Here is a 16,635-nt window from a genome sequence, read left to right on the forward strand (position 1 = left end):
GCTGGCTTAGTGGGAACTTTGTTTTTCTTGCTTCAGCAGTGTGCATGGTTGAGACCTGACACATGTTGAGTCATCTAGCCAGCCTGTCTGCAAGCGCAAAGGAAGAGCCCATCATTCAACAGCTACTTCAAACACACAGCAACACCAGTGTACCGTAGGGAATGTGTTTTTGAAAAGCTATTTGAACAAGATTTTGCCTAATATGTGTTTTAGATAACCACCTGCTAAGCCTCCATGTCCTTTTACTGTTTTGTTGTAACTGAAACCCTCAGTACATACTCTTGTTTCCGGATGGAAATGGTTAAACTTTAAATGTTAACCACTGCAACATAATTATAAACACTCTCAAATATTTCTTGTATATGGCTTTCCATATGCTGTAACCTGCCTCTTTCTGAACTCAGGTTGTCACTTTGGATCGTACAGAAAGGTAAAGAGAATCAAACAGCTGTCTTCTCCATTGCTCAGACTCAGCTTCCTGTCATTTTAGTATGTCTAAGCTGTCAGGGCACCTTATCACGCCCCGGGACTTTGTCAGTATTCCATTAAACGAGATCGCTTGACCCCAACAGGCCCCAACTCTGCACTGCATCCACTTTAGATGCAACAGCAACCCCCATCCCAATATTCCCACAGTGGGGGCAAGCACAAGAGGACAATCCCATTAGATTAAAACGGGTCCAGAGTGCATCTAATGCAGGCAACATTAAAACTGTGTCACATCCAGTCACTTACATGATGGATGCAGGGAAGGTGGGGCAGAGAGGAGGCCGGATGGAGTAGAATGTTGAAGACAAGGCGGTGTAGGATTTAAAGCTATGGGGTCAGACGTGCTGATAATATGACATTGTGATTGCAGCTTTGAAGAGCAGCAGACAGGATTTCTGTGCCCTTGTGCAAACTGTCATTCAATGCACTTTAATTGAATTCCTCCACCTTCTTCAGTTTTCCACCAAACTGATATTACAGATAGAACACTACATACAACACACAACATTCATGTAAAGCATTATGTCGTATATGTTCACCAATTTGCAATTTACAAAGAGGATTTGTAATCAGGACATTCTGGAAAGGTTTGGAATTATATTTAGGTATTTTCCAGTATGAGGAAAAAGCATTAAAAAAAGGTTTAGATTTCCTGATTTTAAGCCCTATGCCATCGTTTACAGGATCTGTCCGTGCTTCTGCAGGTTCCATGTTTAAAGCCTGATACCTGTAGAACTTTCTGCCATGAATTCAAACTCATCTTTTCTGTTATTGAGAAATAAGCTATTCTTATACGTGTTTTATTTCAAAATGTCATTTTCTAGACTAAATTTTTGACATGAAAAATGCATAGGAACCCTGGGTGATAATTTGTTACTTTGCGTTTGTAATAGGTACAATCTGGCAGCTCTGGGCTCAGACTGAATCTGGCATTTTGGAAACCCACCATTCTGCAAATTGGAGCTTTGTATTGTTGGGGTGTATAATTAGAAGCTCATTGTGACAGCCATTGAGAGAGCATTAATGAGGGTTCTGATGTATTCCATATGAATATGAATATTGAATTTTTAATATTTTATGGCTTTCTAATTGCCTTGGTTGCTGTTAATGGCTTTGGCTGTTAAACATTTCCCTGACTGAATATCTACCCAAGTGAGGAGAGAATTGCAGCTTCCTTCAGCTAAATTTTTGTATGTATCTTTAGTGCAGATAGATTTCGTGACTGAAGGCATGTCTGTGACTGTGAATACATTTGAACCAGTCTTTTACTACTTTCCAAAGATAAATGTACATATAATTACAAAATACATCACACGCTACCTGATATAGAGTTTAATGGCCGTATCGTTTCTTTGTGGAGCGTGTCTGCTGGTCTTAATCTTTTCCACAGCTGACATCTTAATAACTCAGGCCTCTCCATCTATTTCCACAGGAGACATCCGGATGTGGGGGAAGGATTAGTTTAATGAATTTGACAATTAGTAACAGAAGTTAATGACTGCATGGGGCTAAGTATCCTGATGGACATAGCTAGAGGGACTAAGGGCCTCCATTGCTGTGGGCCATAGATCCTCATTAATAGCTTTTCTGGCTGCTGGAGAAGACATGGGAAGTCAGGTCATGCCTTTGTTTAGCCTGCCTTTGATGGAGCTTCTAGGGGTTTGGACTGTTGCACAACACCATGCCAGAATAGGCCTGGGCAGGAGCTGGATAAAAACCCCAATGTCTGAACAAGGTTAGGGTCACTTCATGTCAAAAATAACAAATTAAGAACAAAGTACAGGGACTTTCAAAAGTTTTCATACCCCATCATATTTTATCACACTTCAACTACAAATGTTTTTGTATTTTTATTTTTTTTATGCAATAGAACAACAACATTTTATCAATGTGTTAGCATGGCCCAGTCAAAGTTCATAACTAAATCCAATTAGAAGTGTTGTTCACAGAGCATTTCCAGTTTGACCGTACTTGAACTATTTTGCTCTTCACAATTGTTCACTAGCTTGTGATGCTTTTTATCACATGAACTCACAGTAACTACAAGGAAGTTTTTGGTTTGAATGTGGCAAAAGAAAAGATCTTTTGCAAATTGGGTTCTGACCCTCCTGAGAACCTTTGCGTTGATTATTAATATTACTTAGGTTTCACCTCTAACGGTCAAAGTATTGTTTTGTCAGAGAAGCTCTGGAAAAGATTCTATTTCATTCAGTGTTTTACTGAGCTACCTTGTTTTTATAATATCTTTANAAGATTTTAAAGAAAAATTACAGTGCATATGGGATGCCTACGGTGGTAGCATTATGGTTGAATCAAATGCAAAGGGAGCCCTATTAAATGGTTCAAAAGATCTGAGAAAAAGAAGTCTACATTTTTTGCAAATATCCATACTTAGTTTAGTGAAACTGAACTGCGAAGCAGGATTTGTGGCTTACGAAGTAACTTCTGTCTCAGCTTGAGGTTTGTTCAGTTTTATGAGCTACATTCACTTCTTATCTGGGTCTGTAGCCCAGGCCCCGCAGGTCTTGACCCCAACATGTCTGATCTAGGATGTGCGGGATGGTCTGCTTCCAGATGTCTCTTCAAGTTGCTGTGTTTTGCCAGGTATTGTTGCTCCACATGCTTCGCAAAATGCCTTTTTTAAGATTTGAAACGATTCCATATGTTCACCCTTTTCCTTCTTCTTGGTGACGGACGCTTACTTCCTGCTGCTCAAGAAGATTCAGTCTCACATGCTTTTTTTCCAAACCCTTTCCATCCAGTTTTACGCTTTTCTCATTGTATTTGTTGTCCAAAAAGGTCAAATTACTTTGGCAAGTAGACATTTTCACTATACTTATCATAATTCCAAATGAGCCTTTTATTTACTTTTAGTCTGGTTTTGCTAAGAAAAGGTGGTTGATAAATGTGTGCAACGTATGAATGATGTATGATGGAGTCTAACCATCTGTTTCCTCATACTGCAGTAAGGAGCTGCTGCTTATGTTGTAGCATCAGCTGAGCTGCTGCACTCTTCATAACACCTGTTATCATCTGCATCTAATCTGCTCAGAAGAGTAAAAAGTCGTGTTTGTGCTTTTAGTCTGTCTCATTTAGTATGCCATAACTTCACTTGTAAGTGTGGTAAGTTGCCTCTCCGTCTCACTCCGGAACAATAGTATGCATGCTGCATCAGTTCATCAAAGTTTTATGTGCAAAGTTGGAGAGAGGTGCCCTTCAACAATGGCTTCACAGGAAAAGTTCAAAAATTTTTTTTCATCTCAGTTGACAGAAGATCAGATGCAAAAATTAATCACCGAATGAATATTTCATCAAATAGCCCGTTTGCTAGGACGCTGAGAAAATATTCATTTGATGGCAAATTATGTATGAGGACCTCGGTGGTCCGGTGCGGTGCAGGGGTGGCTGACTGACAGCTTTGAGATAAGTGCATGTGTGGTTAACTCAGCGCTGCCTATCTGACCGCCTGCAGCCATGAGGAAGCTACCTGGACAGAAACTTCAACCGCGGCAAAAGCTCTTCCTGCTGTCAGCGCAAACAGTGTGCGGGGATTGATCCTGTGCAGTGTAACGCATTATTCCCGCCGCACCCCTACACAACCTCCTATTTTAGCCAGATACATCAAAATTTAAACGCCTCTTTTGGGAGTGTGGAGTTTGTTTTTCAGATGAGAGCTGGCTCGATGTGCTGGAAATAAGACAGATAGCGTTTTCTCGTGGTCCTTTCTAAAGAGCTGATGTGGAGACATGTTTATCTGGAACGCAGGGCTGCTCTGGGGTTTCTGCATGTTCACACATTCAGACCTAGTGGCAAGGGCCAGTCAGAGTGCCCGTGGGCATTTCAAACCTTCAGCCTGCCCTTTTTTTTAATTTTTTTTTTTTATCATCTTCTAAATAAATCGCCCAGTTTTACACACACTTTTAAACCGAAAACCTCTTGATGTAGTCTTCGTGCTGTGATTATATGCAACTTCACACAGCCTGCTTTCTGTTTTTTATGCCGTCTCGTAATCATTTACATTTAAATATTTCTGTTGCATGTGAGGCAACACCATCCTTGCCTGTGGCCATTTCTCTAATTGCAAAAGCCTGCTAATTTCCCATTTCCAGGGCTCTTCTGGCCTGACCTCTTCAGTCTGACTGGCCATAGATCAGGGCAGTTGGACTCCCATGGGGCCCTTGTAGGCCTGCAGAAACTCCAGTCATGTCCCCATTTACCCTTCTCACCGTCATCAACAATCCTTCACCATAAACAACAGGCTTCCTCTTTTGCTTACTGAGTGATGGCAACCATAAGAGTACAACTTGATGGCTCAGATTTCAGTTTCAGCTGCTGCTCTCTGAGTTTCCTAGTTGGATCTTGTGCTCTGCATACATATTGTGGTCAGTTTTATTTATATTGTCAACTTTCCTACAAAATTCAACTTTAACAAATTATTTACATGTCTTAAGGTCATTTTTAGTGTTTTAAGGTTCACTGTTTTTCTTATAAAAACAAACAGAAACAATGATTTTTGGGGTTTACAAAAATTTTACATATTGCTGAGAGAATAGATTTTGATAAAACTAATAGTAAAAACATTTTTGCTATAAAATAAAAACAATATAACAATTAAAATGATAACTTAAAAGCAATCAATTACTTTTTTATTATGATTCATAGAACACCTTTTATAGAGGAATGTGATAAAGTGCTGTGCAGAGGTTAAAAGGGACATAAAACTAAGAAAATGCCACTTTGAGCAAACAGTAACAAATAATAAAAAGTGTTGAAGAAACACTAGAAACAAATGTCAAATAGGAAGAAATAAATGGAATAAATAACTAATGAACATTTTAAAGTTACTCCTTAGAAGGTTGAATTATTTTCAAGTTACAAGCTTACATCTGGCAAAGAACACTTGCATGTAGATGAAAGATTATTTTTTTTTTCCCTCTTCCCAGATCCAAAGTTGATGACTTTTAAAAGCGGATATTCTTCCCCCCTCCTCCTCCTCTGTTCGCGAGGCTGGCAGCGCAAACTTGTAGCATTAGCCAACAGTGCCATCTATGGATCATTCCCATTCTCTGCTCAAGCAAAGTTGTCTGAGAATGTTTTAAGCCATTCAGAAAATTCAAAGGAAGAGATCATATTCTTCAGAACCTTTGTTGATAGAGGGGGAAAAAATCCTCCAATTATATTAGAAAAAAAATGAGCTACCTTTCCCTGGCAGTGGCAATATTGGCAGAATGACAATGTGGCTCTTTAGTTGGCCTCTTTGCTCTCATCGCTGGCTGTGCATGGCAGCACTTCTTTGAAGTGTGTAACCTGATCAACATGCAAGCCACGCCGTACCCTGTCTCATCCTGCTAGGTGCTGATCTTTGAACTCTTCCTTTGAGAAGCTGAAATAACAGTTTGGGTGAAGAAGTTTTTGACGTTTTTTTTTTTTTTTTTTTTTTTTTTTTTTGCTTGAGGCTGCATTTTCACAGAATAAATTGCATCTTTGTGTCATCTGGGAAATAAATCTAAGACACTTGAATGCAGAAAGATTTTTATTTATTTTTTTTGTTGTGGTTTAGGGTTTAAATACTCATATTTGCTTTCAAATGGAAGCGCTGTCACCGCAGAGGCGCATGAGTTACAAAATGTTATTTTGCGAGTTGTGTGCCCATACTTGACTGTGAGGTTGGTCTGCTCTGCTTTGTGTGATCCGCTCTGATGTGTGATACAGATCAACAGTGTCAGTCACCCCTGGCTGTAACGCCAGTCTCCCCACTGCCCAAAGCTTGCAAAACCCCTCATATTAGTCATATCGCATCCCTCAAATCTTATATCCTTCTCTCTGTGTTCTGTGACCTGACACAGTGGCTCTTTGTGCCCCGTGACCCCTGTTGTGCGTGTCCGTGTGTGTGTGCGCGTTCCATGCACCCTTGTCTGTTCAAGGTCATTTCTAATCGGGGCCCCTGTTACATGATAACAGGTCTATCTCTGTTCTCACTGCACACCTTTCCACAAGCTCGGCCTCTTTCAGCACTCCATGTTAGACGGAGGTGTTCTCACTCCTCTCAGTAATCCATGCACTCTGTTTCTCTTCCCTAGATCCAACTCCAAACAGGGCAGATGCCATGGATTAGTAGCTATTAGCTGCATTTCTTTTTAGAGACATAAACAATGTTTTTGGAAGGACGTCAACGTGTACAGCACATTGCAAAATTATTCAGTTTTTTTTTTTGTAGAAACCCTGTTTGCTGCAACTGCAGCTGCAAGTCAGTCAATTTTGCTTTGCACAACAAGAGAGTAACATTTTTGCCTGTTCTTCGCAAAATAGCTCAGACTAAGTCAGTTTAGGCTGCCCCAGTCTGAAGGCCTTTGCAGCCTTTAGCATGTTTTCTTCCAGAATTGTCTCGTCTTTAGCTCTGTTAAAGAACTGCATCCCCACAGCAAAATGCTGCCATCACCGTGTTTTAAATTGGATGGGTAGTCGTAGTTTTCCACCACGGACAGTTGAATTTTGATCTAATATTACCAGAGAGTCTTCCACCTCATAATGTCTCACCTTTACGGCTTGAGACAGACTGCAAACATAAATTCAAATAGCTTCATACCAACAATGACTTTTTCTTAACCCTCTTCCATAGATTTCCAGAGTTCAAAACTACTTGGCATACTGAAATACTCTTCCACCTGAACAATTAATCTTTGCTGCTCCACTAGACTTATCATAGGTCTTTTGGATGCTTCTCTTATTAATATTCTCCTTGTCTGACATGTCGGTTTAGGTAGATTGCTGTATCTTGGTAAATTTTCAGCGGCACGACGCTTCAAACGATGTTCACTCTTAACCCTCCTTTAAAACGCTCTTCAACTTTCTCCCCAACTTTTCTGCTGTGTCTATTTACCTTCATTTTTCACTGATGTTCTTATCAAACCTCTAAGGCTTTCACAGAATAGTTGGATTTTTGCTCAGCCTTACTCTGTTTACAAGTGAGGCACCTTCTGAAGATAATTGATTGCAGTGGATTTTATGTGAAGCTTTTATATTAGAGGGTGTGGAATTGATATCCAGTCCACACTTTTCAAACTACATTAGGTGAAAATGTTTGATATTATGCATGATTTCACCCTAAAGTTTGCGGTTGCAACATGACAAAATGTGACACAGTTTGAGGGGTATGAATACTTTGAGATGTAGGAAATGAAAATGACGCCATCGCATCGACTCTGCAACCTTTGAGCTGATGAATAAAGACAAAGACATTTAAGCTCATTAGAGTGATGAGGAACAATACATGATATCTATGCACATGTTCTATTCCGCCAGCTCTAATTAGCCGGCCTGTAACGTCTCTGTCACAGCGAGACCCCGCTTACAGGAAGACGGAAATGTTACTTTCAAATCTAATTTTTTTTTAAATTGTTTAATGTCTGACTTCTCAGAAATACAACTTTTAAAATAGTTTGTTCTGTTTTAATGGGTGATCTTTTTTCTCTTTCCAGAGGTGGAGGGGTGAGATGAGTTGGGAAAAATCTTGAAGAGGCAGACAGACCTTTGGCCTTTGTAGATTAAAAAATTCCCTCCCTCTCATGTGGGTTAAAACACCTTGTGTTTAGTGAGATAATCCTTCTGTTGAACTCACACACACTCTTTCCTCCTCTTCTCCATGTTTCCCCTGACCTTTATTAAATACACACTCCACTTCCCCCCCACTGACGGTATGTTATTGACATCCGCACACAGGAGCGGGGCCCTTGGAGATTGTCGAGGCAGCCCATCCACAAGTCCAAAGAATTATCTTCTTTTAGCCTTCCCTCTTTCTTTCTCTCTACCTTTCCTCAACTTTTTCTTCCTTGCATTGTTGTCGCACTTTCATCCGGACTCTTCAGAAGCCGAGACGCGTGCGTCCTGATTGAGGTGCCTCCTGCTGTGAAGAGAGAAGGCAGAAGAACCGAAGGTAGAGGAGAATAATGGAGAACGGTGGTGAAGGGAGGTGGAGGTGTCTTTGGTTGAACCAGGAGCCAAGCGGTATTGATTAGGCAGCCGAGGTGTTGCGAGACAAGATGTTGAGGTGCAGTGTGAACCATGAAAGGTGGAGGAGGGGGGGCAGGTCAGAATCAAACACCCGACTCTTCTCTGATTACCAGCATGGTGCCGCATTAGACGTACATCGGGGGCTCAACAGGAAAATGGATTTCTTTAAAAAGCTGGTTAATACATAAATCATGACCTCTGGGGTCACCGTGAGGGTTTAGAAGATCTGATCGATAATAAAGCTAATGCAGGCTTATTGTAGGTGGTTTGTGGTGCAAAGAGACATCTAAATGGTGTTATTAGAAGTCGCTCGCAAGCTGTTTTGGGCCAACAGGCAATTGTTTGTGCAAAGTTTTTATTGTTAGAGATGCAGCTTGAGAAATCTTAAAATCATGAAAAAGTTTGAGTGTTTTAGTTTGTAAAGTGAAACAGGGAATCTATCATACATTATTGCAAGCATTTATTTCAGCTCATTTCAATTATTATGACTTCAGACTAATGAAAAATCACAAAACATATGTCCACAGAATATTTAAATATTGTCTCAGATTCCTGAAAAACATCATTTTAAATGTAGAAATGTCAGTGTACTGAAAATAATGTCTATGTATTTTAAAATACATTCACTCAATACTTAGTTTTGTCTCTTTTTGCATAAATTACTGAATCAGTGCATTGTGGCATGGAGATAATCTGCCAGTGGTTGCTTTTATTATAGACTTCAGCTCATTTACGTTGTTGGATTTTTGTTGTCTTCTTCTAGACAATACTCCATAGATGTTCTGTGGACTTAATGTCAGCCCAGTTTGCTGGCCCATCTAGTAAAATGACCATGGTCATTCAAGCAGGAATTGGTGCTTTTGGCAGTTTCTGTAAGGGTTTTGCCTTCATAATCTTCTCAAAGCTGTAGCCATAAATGTTGATTTTCTACCACAGTTATTTCTGCCACTACATTTCTTACTAATATCATCTTTTATTTGATCAGTTTCAATTTGTCTAATTGAACCATATAAAAAATAGCACTCCTTATACTGAATTTCAGAAATAAATAAACTTTTTTTGTGGCATTCAGGTAAGTTTAAGAATGTATTACAGTTTCCTCTCACGAAGGTTCCTTCAAGCAGCTGGATCTCCGGTGCCGCCTCTCTGTGATAGTCCTTGTTATCTTTTCCTCAGCTCTAAGATTCTTGTATTTGTGTTGGTCGACAGGCTTGTTTTGCACTTGAGGAAGGATAGCATTAGCAGTGAGATAATGGCGCTGTGTATTGTTCGCTTGGCCGTGTGGAAATGGTGGGACAGGATCTATTAGATGCAGGCCCATTTCCCACCAGCTGACGCTACCGGTTAGCCGCAAACATTAGATAAAGAGCCGAGCCTCCCAGAGCCTTTGTAATTTGTTTGTGTTTTTCTGCTTAATGTACTTTGCTCAATCTTGTTTAGCGATGATGGAAGCTGATAGTCTTATCTTGCCTTGCCAACGGCATGAGCCACCACAAACTGCTAGGTTTGAGCATTGTCCCATTGAGGAACAGCGTGTTTTCTTTTGTTTTTGTTTTTTATCTTTGTTTTCTGGTGCTATTTTGATGTTAAAGACATCATGGAGCTTGTTTGCACTGAAGTTTTTGGGATTGAATTGACCCTGGAAGAAAATTATGGTGATCAAAATGATATTCTCAAATTTCCCTTTTCTCCCTCTCTAGGAATTTCATCTTTTAAATCTTTTAAACTTATGAGGTACGCACAGCTAGCTTAATGCTATCTGCCTCACACCATGCAATAAGTGAAGTCTTTCACCTCCCTGCCAATAATCTTCCCACATTTTAGAGGGATTTTGTTCTGTGAACCACTCTCCCCTCAAAAATATTTGTTGGAGGCTTCATCATCTTCCGCAGTTAAAACCATCTATGAAAAAAAAAAATACAGTCTGGAGCTTGAAGAGTAAGTTAAACCAGTATCAGTGCTGTGATTTCTTCTCTCCCTCTCTCTCTGGGGATCAGAGGAGGGGTCTTTGAGATCTTTGAAGGATGCAGGATAGGAGAGTTATAACGCTAAAAGCTGGGAATATAAGCTCAATCCGAAAAAAAAAAAAGAAAGATTTTTACAATTTGGAGCTTTTGTGTGTAAATGGACATGAACACATGACCGTGTGTACACCCTGCGGACCAGGCGTTTGCTTTGGGCCATAAAAAAACAACTGACATAGTTTGCCTCTCTGTGGCGCTGGATTTTGCTCTTTGATTCTGTCCCTCTCACTTTCTGAAAGCAACTTCCTGTATCAAATGCCTTTTTTCCTCCCTCCAGCCAAACGGGAATGTTGATATACAACAGCTCTGGGATCATAACTTTGTTTTTGTCTCCCAGAGAAAGCTCTTGCTGCAATGTTTACGACTTTACCAAAAATTATGAGTTGATTAAGAGCAAACCTTTAGTGACAGTTTGATTGAAACCTGGTAAGATGTAAGTTTTTTTTTTTTGTTTTTTTTTGCTAAAGCTGCATAGATTCAACCATCCATAACTGTCTTCTGCTTCTCCATTTAGTTTTCACTGTGTGTTGATAAGGAAAGCCTCCTTGTCCTTGGCCAGCTGAAACAAAGACGCAGTGCTTGCTTTGGCCAAATACTCGTTCCTCCCTGCCTGACAACTGTCTGGGCGTGTGTTTACGTAGACGTATATATCTTAAGAGGAAACCCAGCAAATGTTAATCTCACTACATTTCCAACCCCTGATGAATTTCTACATTTTCCTGTGATGCGTGGAAAATGTATTAGTCAAAAACAGAATTGTTTTTGTCAAAAACAATTCTGTCTCTGTTAATTCTGTCATTTGAAATGAATGCTGTAGTAAACTGTTTACATTCATATAAATTACATATGATAACAAAGTTGAACACAGTTTGCAGGTATCAAAATAAGGCTGGTACCTCCAAGTGGAGGCTGAAAGTCCCTTTCTGCTTTGCTTTGTGATGTTAGATAAAGTCTCAGTAAATTACCCCTTGTCTTAACATGCCCAAATACAAACTCAATAGAACAGAATGCCACCGTTGCACCTCCATGAATAAATTCAATATTTTTCCTTCTTTGTCAGCGCACACTTGCCTGTCACTCCTCACATTTCTGGTTGATGAGCAGAGCTCATTCATCGGCCTGAAGAGACAACATGTCATGTCGTATCCTCTGTTGGCTGGTCACACCTGCATCGCAGCCTAAGCGGAGGATTATGCTCTTCTGTGGTCTGCTTCTTCCTTCCACGTCCTCATGCTACATCATCTTTGGAAGTTTATGTGCAGCTGGCTTAGTGGGAACTTTGTTTTTCTTGCTTCAGCAGTGTGCATGGTTGAGACCTGACACATGTTGAGTCATCTAGCCAGCCTGTCTGCAAGCGCAAAGGAAGAGCCCATCATTCAACAGCTACTTCAAACACACAGCAACACCAGTGTACCGTAGGGAATGTGTTTTTGAAAAGCTATTTGAACAAGATTTTGCCTAATATGTGTTTTAGATAACCACCTGCTAAGCCTCCATGTCCTTTTACTGTTTTGTTGTAACTGAAACCCTCAGTACATACTCTTGTTTCCGGATGGAAATGGTTAAACTTTAAATGTTAACCACTGCAACATAATTATAAACACTCTCAAATATTTCTTGTATATGGCTTTCCATATGCTGTAACCTGCCTCTTTCTGAACTCAGGTTGTCACTTTGGATCGTACAGAAAGGTAAAGAGAATCAAACAGCTGTCTTCTCCATTGCTCAGACTCAGCTTCCTGTCATTTTAGTATGTCTAAGCTGTCAGGGCACCTTATCACGCCCCGGGACTTTGTCAGTATTCCATTAAACGAGATCGCTTGACCCCAACAGGCCCCAACTCTGCACTGCATCCACTTTAGATGCAACAGCAACCCCCATCCCAATATTCCCACAGTGGGGGCAAGCACAAGAGGACAATCCCATTAGATTAAAACGGGTCCAGAGTGCATCTAATGCAGGCAACATTAAAACTGTGTCACATCCAGTCACTTACATGATGGATGCAGGGAAGGTGGGGCAGAGAGGAGGCCGGATGGAGTAGAATGTTGAAGACAAGGCGGTGTAGGATTTAAAGCTATGGGGTCAGACGTGCTGATAATATGACATTGTGATTGCAGCTTTGGAGAGCAGCAGACAGGATTTCTGTGCCCTTGTGCAAACTGTCATTCAATGCACTTTAATTGAATTCCTCCACCTTCTTCAGTTTTCCACCAAACTGATATTACAGATAGAACACTACATACAACACACAACATTCATGTAAAGCATTATGTCGTATATGTTCACCAATTTGCAATTTACAAAGAGGATTTATAATCAGGACATTCTGGAAAGGTTTGGAATTATATTTAGGTATTTTCCAGTATGAGGAAAAAGCATTAAAAAAAGGTTTAGATTTCCTGATTTTAAGCCCTATGCCATCGTTTACAGGATCTGTCCGTGCTTCTGCAGGTTCCATGTTTAAAGCCTGATACCTGTAGAACTTTCTGCCATGAATTCAAACTCATCTTTTCTGTTATTGAGAAATAAGCTATTCTTATACGTGTTTTATTTCAAAATGTCATTTTCTAGACTAAATTTTTGACATGAAAAATGCATAGGAACCCTGGGTGATAATTTGTTACTTTGCGTTTGTAATAGGTACAATCTGGCAGCTCTGGGCTCAGACTGAATCTGGCATTTTGGAAACCCACCATTCTGCAAATTAGAGCTTTGTATTGTTAGGGTGTATAATTAGAAGCTCATTGTGACAGCCATTGAGAGAGCATTAATGAGGGTTCTGATGTATTCCATATGAATATGAATATTGAATTTTTAATATTTTATGGCTTTCTAATTGCCTTGGTTGCTGTTAATGGCTTTGGCTGTTAAACATTTCCCTGACTGAATATCTACCCAAGTGAGGAGAGAATTGCAGCTTCCTTCAGCTAAATTTTTGTATGTATCTTTAGTGCAGATAGATTTCGTGACTGAAGGCATGTCTGTGACTGTGAATACATTTGAACCAGTCTTTTACTCCTTTCCAAAGATGAATGTACATATAATTACAAAATACATCACACGCTACCTGATATAGAGTTTAATGGCCGTATCGTTTCTTTGTGGAGCGTGTCTGCTGGTCTTAATCTTTTCCACAGCTGACATCTTAATAACTCAGGCCTCTCCATCTATTTCCACAGGAGACATCCGGATGTGGGGGAAGGATTAGTTTAATGAATTTGACAATTAGTAACAGAAGTTAATGACTGCATGGGGCTAAGTATCCTGATGGACATAGCTAGAGGGACTAAGGGCCTCCATTGCTGTGGGCCATAGATCCTCATTAATAGCTTCTCTGGCTGCTGGAGAAGACATGGGAAGTCAGGTCATGCCTTTGTTTAGCCTGCCTTTGATGGAGCTTCTAGGGGTTTGGACTGTTGCACAACACCATGCCAGAATAGGCCTGGGCAGGAGCTGGATAAAAACCCCAATGTCTGAACAAGGTTAGGGTCATTTCATGTCAAAAATAACAAATTAAGAACAAAGTACAGGGACTTTCAAAAGTTTTCATACCCCATCATATTTTATCACACTTCAACTACAAATGTTTTTGTATTTTTATTTTTTTTATGCAATAGAACAACAACATTTTATCAATGTGTTAGCATGGCCCAGTCAAAGTTCATAACTAAATCCAATTAGAAGTGTTGTTCACAGAGCATTTCCAGTTTGACCGTACTTGAACTATTTTGCTCTTCACAATTGTTCACTAGCTTGTGATGCTTTTTATCACATGAACTCACAGTAACTACAAGGAAGTTTTTGGTGCGAATGTGGCAAAAGAAAATATCTTTTGCAAATTGGGTTCTGACCCTCCTGAGAACCTTTGCGTTGATTATTAATATTACTTAGGTTTCACCTCTAACGGTCAAAGTATTGTTTTGTCAGAGAAGCTCTGGAAAAGATTCTATTTCATTCAGTGTTTTACTGAACTACCTTGTTTTTATAATATCTTTAATTTTAACTATAAATTTCAGCTTTTCTAAAAACTACAAATTTGTTTTCATAGTAGTGTGAATACCCAAAACATCAATCATTCCTAATCTATGGCTTATTCAGAAATAATTCACCCTGAGTCTTGGACTAGATTTTGAAAAATAATCTCCAGAGCAGCGCTATCCCTCCTCATTCCAGCCTGTCTCCTGGCAATTCTGTAATGGCGACAAAAACACAGCCTCATCCAAAAATAATCATTTCCCAAAGCCACTGCCAAATGCTCCAGTAGCAAAAGTCTCCACTGCAAACAGAAAGGGATGTGTGAGAAATTCATCTCATGTTATAATTAGTGGCGAGTAGGCTGTAAGGCTGTGCGATGGGATGTAATGAGAGCCAGGGAAAAAAAAAAAAAAAATGAGGTGCCATTTAATTAGACGAGGCAGAGTTGAACCTTTGAGGTCCAAGTACCCACAACCGCCTGCCTCCTGAGAGAGGCTAGATAGAGGGAGACAGACAGACTAAAATACACAAAGAAGCTGTTATTTGTTGTTGCTCTGGCGCTCTGATGCTCTTGTCAGGTCCTGCCAAGTTTAAAGCCGAGGGACTAAATTGGTGTTGATGTTGCACGCTCCTTTACAAACTCTCTCCTTTGTGAATCTTCTCAGCTTTCTGTCTGTCCTCCCTAATTCCACTCCGTGGCTCCTAATTTGCCTCTTTAGAGAGTGACAGTTGCATTTAGGCAAAAGGTTATCATTGTATTAGAGTGGTGTTTTCCTCGAGGCTTACCTAGAATTACATGACACCGCCTGCAGCCACCTTTCCCTCTATGCTGGCCTGAAATGTTATCAGTCTGACTTAATTACTGTCACCAGGCAATGGGATTGACTCTAATGTATGTTCTGGTCCTGGACTCTCTGGAGAGATTTTAGAACTTGAGGAAAATCCCTTCTTAAGATATCTCTGTGTTGGACTGCATGTCTGCAGTTTAATACCTCTCTTCCTCTGCTGCACAGTTAGCACATGCACGGAGCGCATCCTTTATCTGATTAGCCGGCGTGCCTATGTGGAGCTGTGCATGCGGGTTTGCTTGTGTGTCTGAGCTCAGCATCAAGCCCCAGGCAGGGCATGGATTTCATTTAGGAAAGTATCAAAGGTTTACACCGTGTTCGCTTTAATCAGCATGTTTATCAGGCAGAGAAAAATTGCAGGAAGGGACCACAGGGAGAGAGAGGGGCAGTGGCGGTTGAGGGGGGGTTATCTTAAGGACCAGTAGCCAGGGAAATTGATAATGGCTACAAGGTAATTTACTGGAGACTTGGGCATCCCTCCACTGCTCCTACCCTTGCCTCTCATTCTAATTACAGCCCATGTAATGTTCTAATGAATCTGCAGGTGTGTGTGGGTAGAGGAGGGAGGAGGGGGGCATGGAGGCATTTATGAGGATGTATAACCATCAGCATGTGGCTCTTGCTCGTGATCGTGTGTGTATTTGTGCATGTTTGAGTGTGTCACTCTAGATCAAGCCTGTTTTCCTGTAAGAAGATTGAATGCATCTCAAGGCTGCGCCAGCATCTCTCAAGTGCATTGTTGTCCCACAGTTTTTGAAGTATGAATATGATATGAAGAGCAATTAGATACGCCGTTAGCAATATTAAAGATACATGCCACTCACAGATGGAAAGTTGCGCTGGTGCTTCAAGTCGTCAGTGTGGCTCCATCTTTTGGCTGGATGTGCAGAGGGTAGAAAATCTGGACCAGATGTCGATACAGTTGTTTCTCAGTAAATTAGAACGTTAACAAAAATGTTATTATTTCAGAAATTCTCCTGGACTTCATTCTGGTTTAACACAAGGAATGACACAATTTTAGCCAATGTCCCAGATAAATTTGTGTGGAGTGAGTCTTGAATCTCTGACCCCAGTTTCTCTCTACTATTTGTCAATGTCCCCAAACTTTTGAATTGGATTTGCTTCTCGATCTTCTCAAAGCTGTGATTATGGTTGCTGCTTGTGGACAATTTTCTGCCACACCTTATCTCTCCATTAATAAACTGGGATACAGCATTATGCATACCCAGCTTTACATGAATGAATTGTAATGGCTTACCGTCATCTTGGCACACACTTAAGTTTTT

At 40.4% G+C, this 16,635-nt stretch overlaps 1 protein-coding gene across 2 annotated transcripts in view; it reads left to right on the plus strand.

Moving 5' to 3' along the window:
• dph6 (diphthamine biosynthesis 6) overlaps window positions 1-16,635 on the plus strand; it is a 77,795-nt gene that overhangs the window by 12,776 nt on the left and 48,384 nt on the right. The gene's annotated exons all lie outside the window — the stretch shown is intronic.

The sequence above is a fragment of the Poecilia formosa genome, unplaced genomic scaffold (assembly GCF_000485575.1).
Source record: "Poecilia formosa unplaced genomic scaffold, Poecilia_formosa-5.1.2 Scaffold8, whole genome shotgun sequence".
Taxonomy (NCBI): Eukaryota; Metazoa; Chordata; class Actinopteri; order Cyprinodontiformes; family Poeciliidae; genus Poecilia; species Poecilia formosa.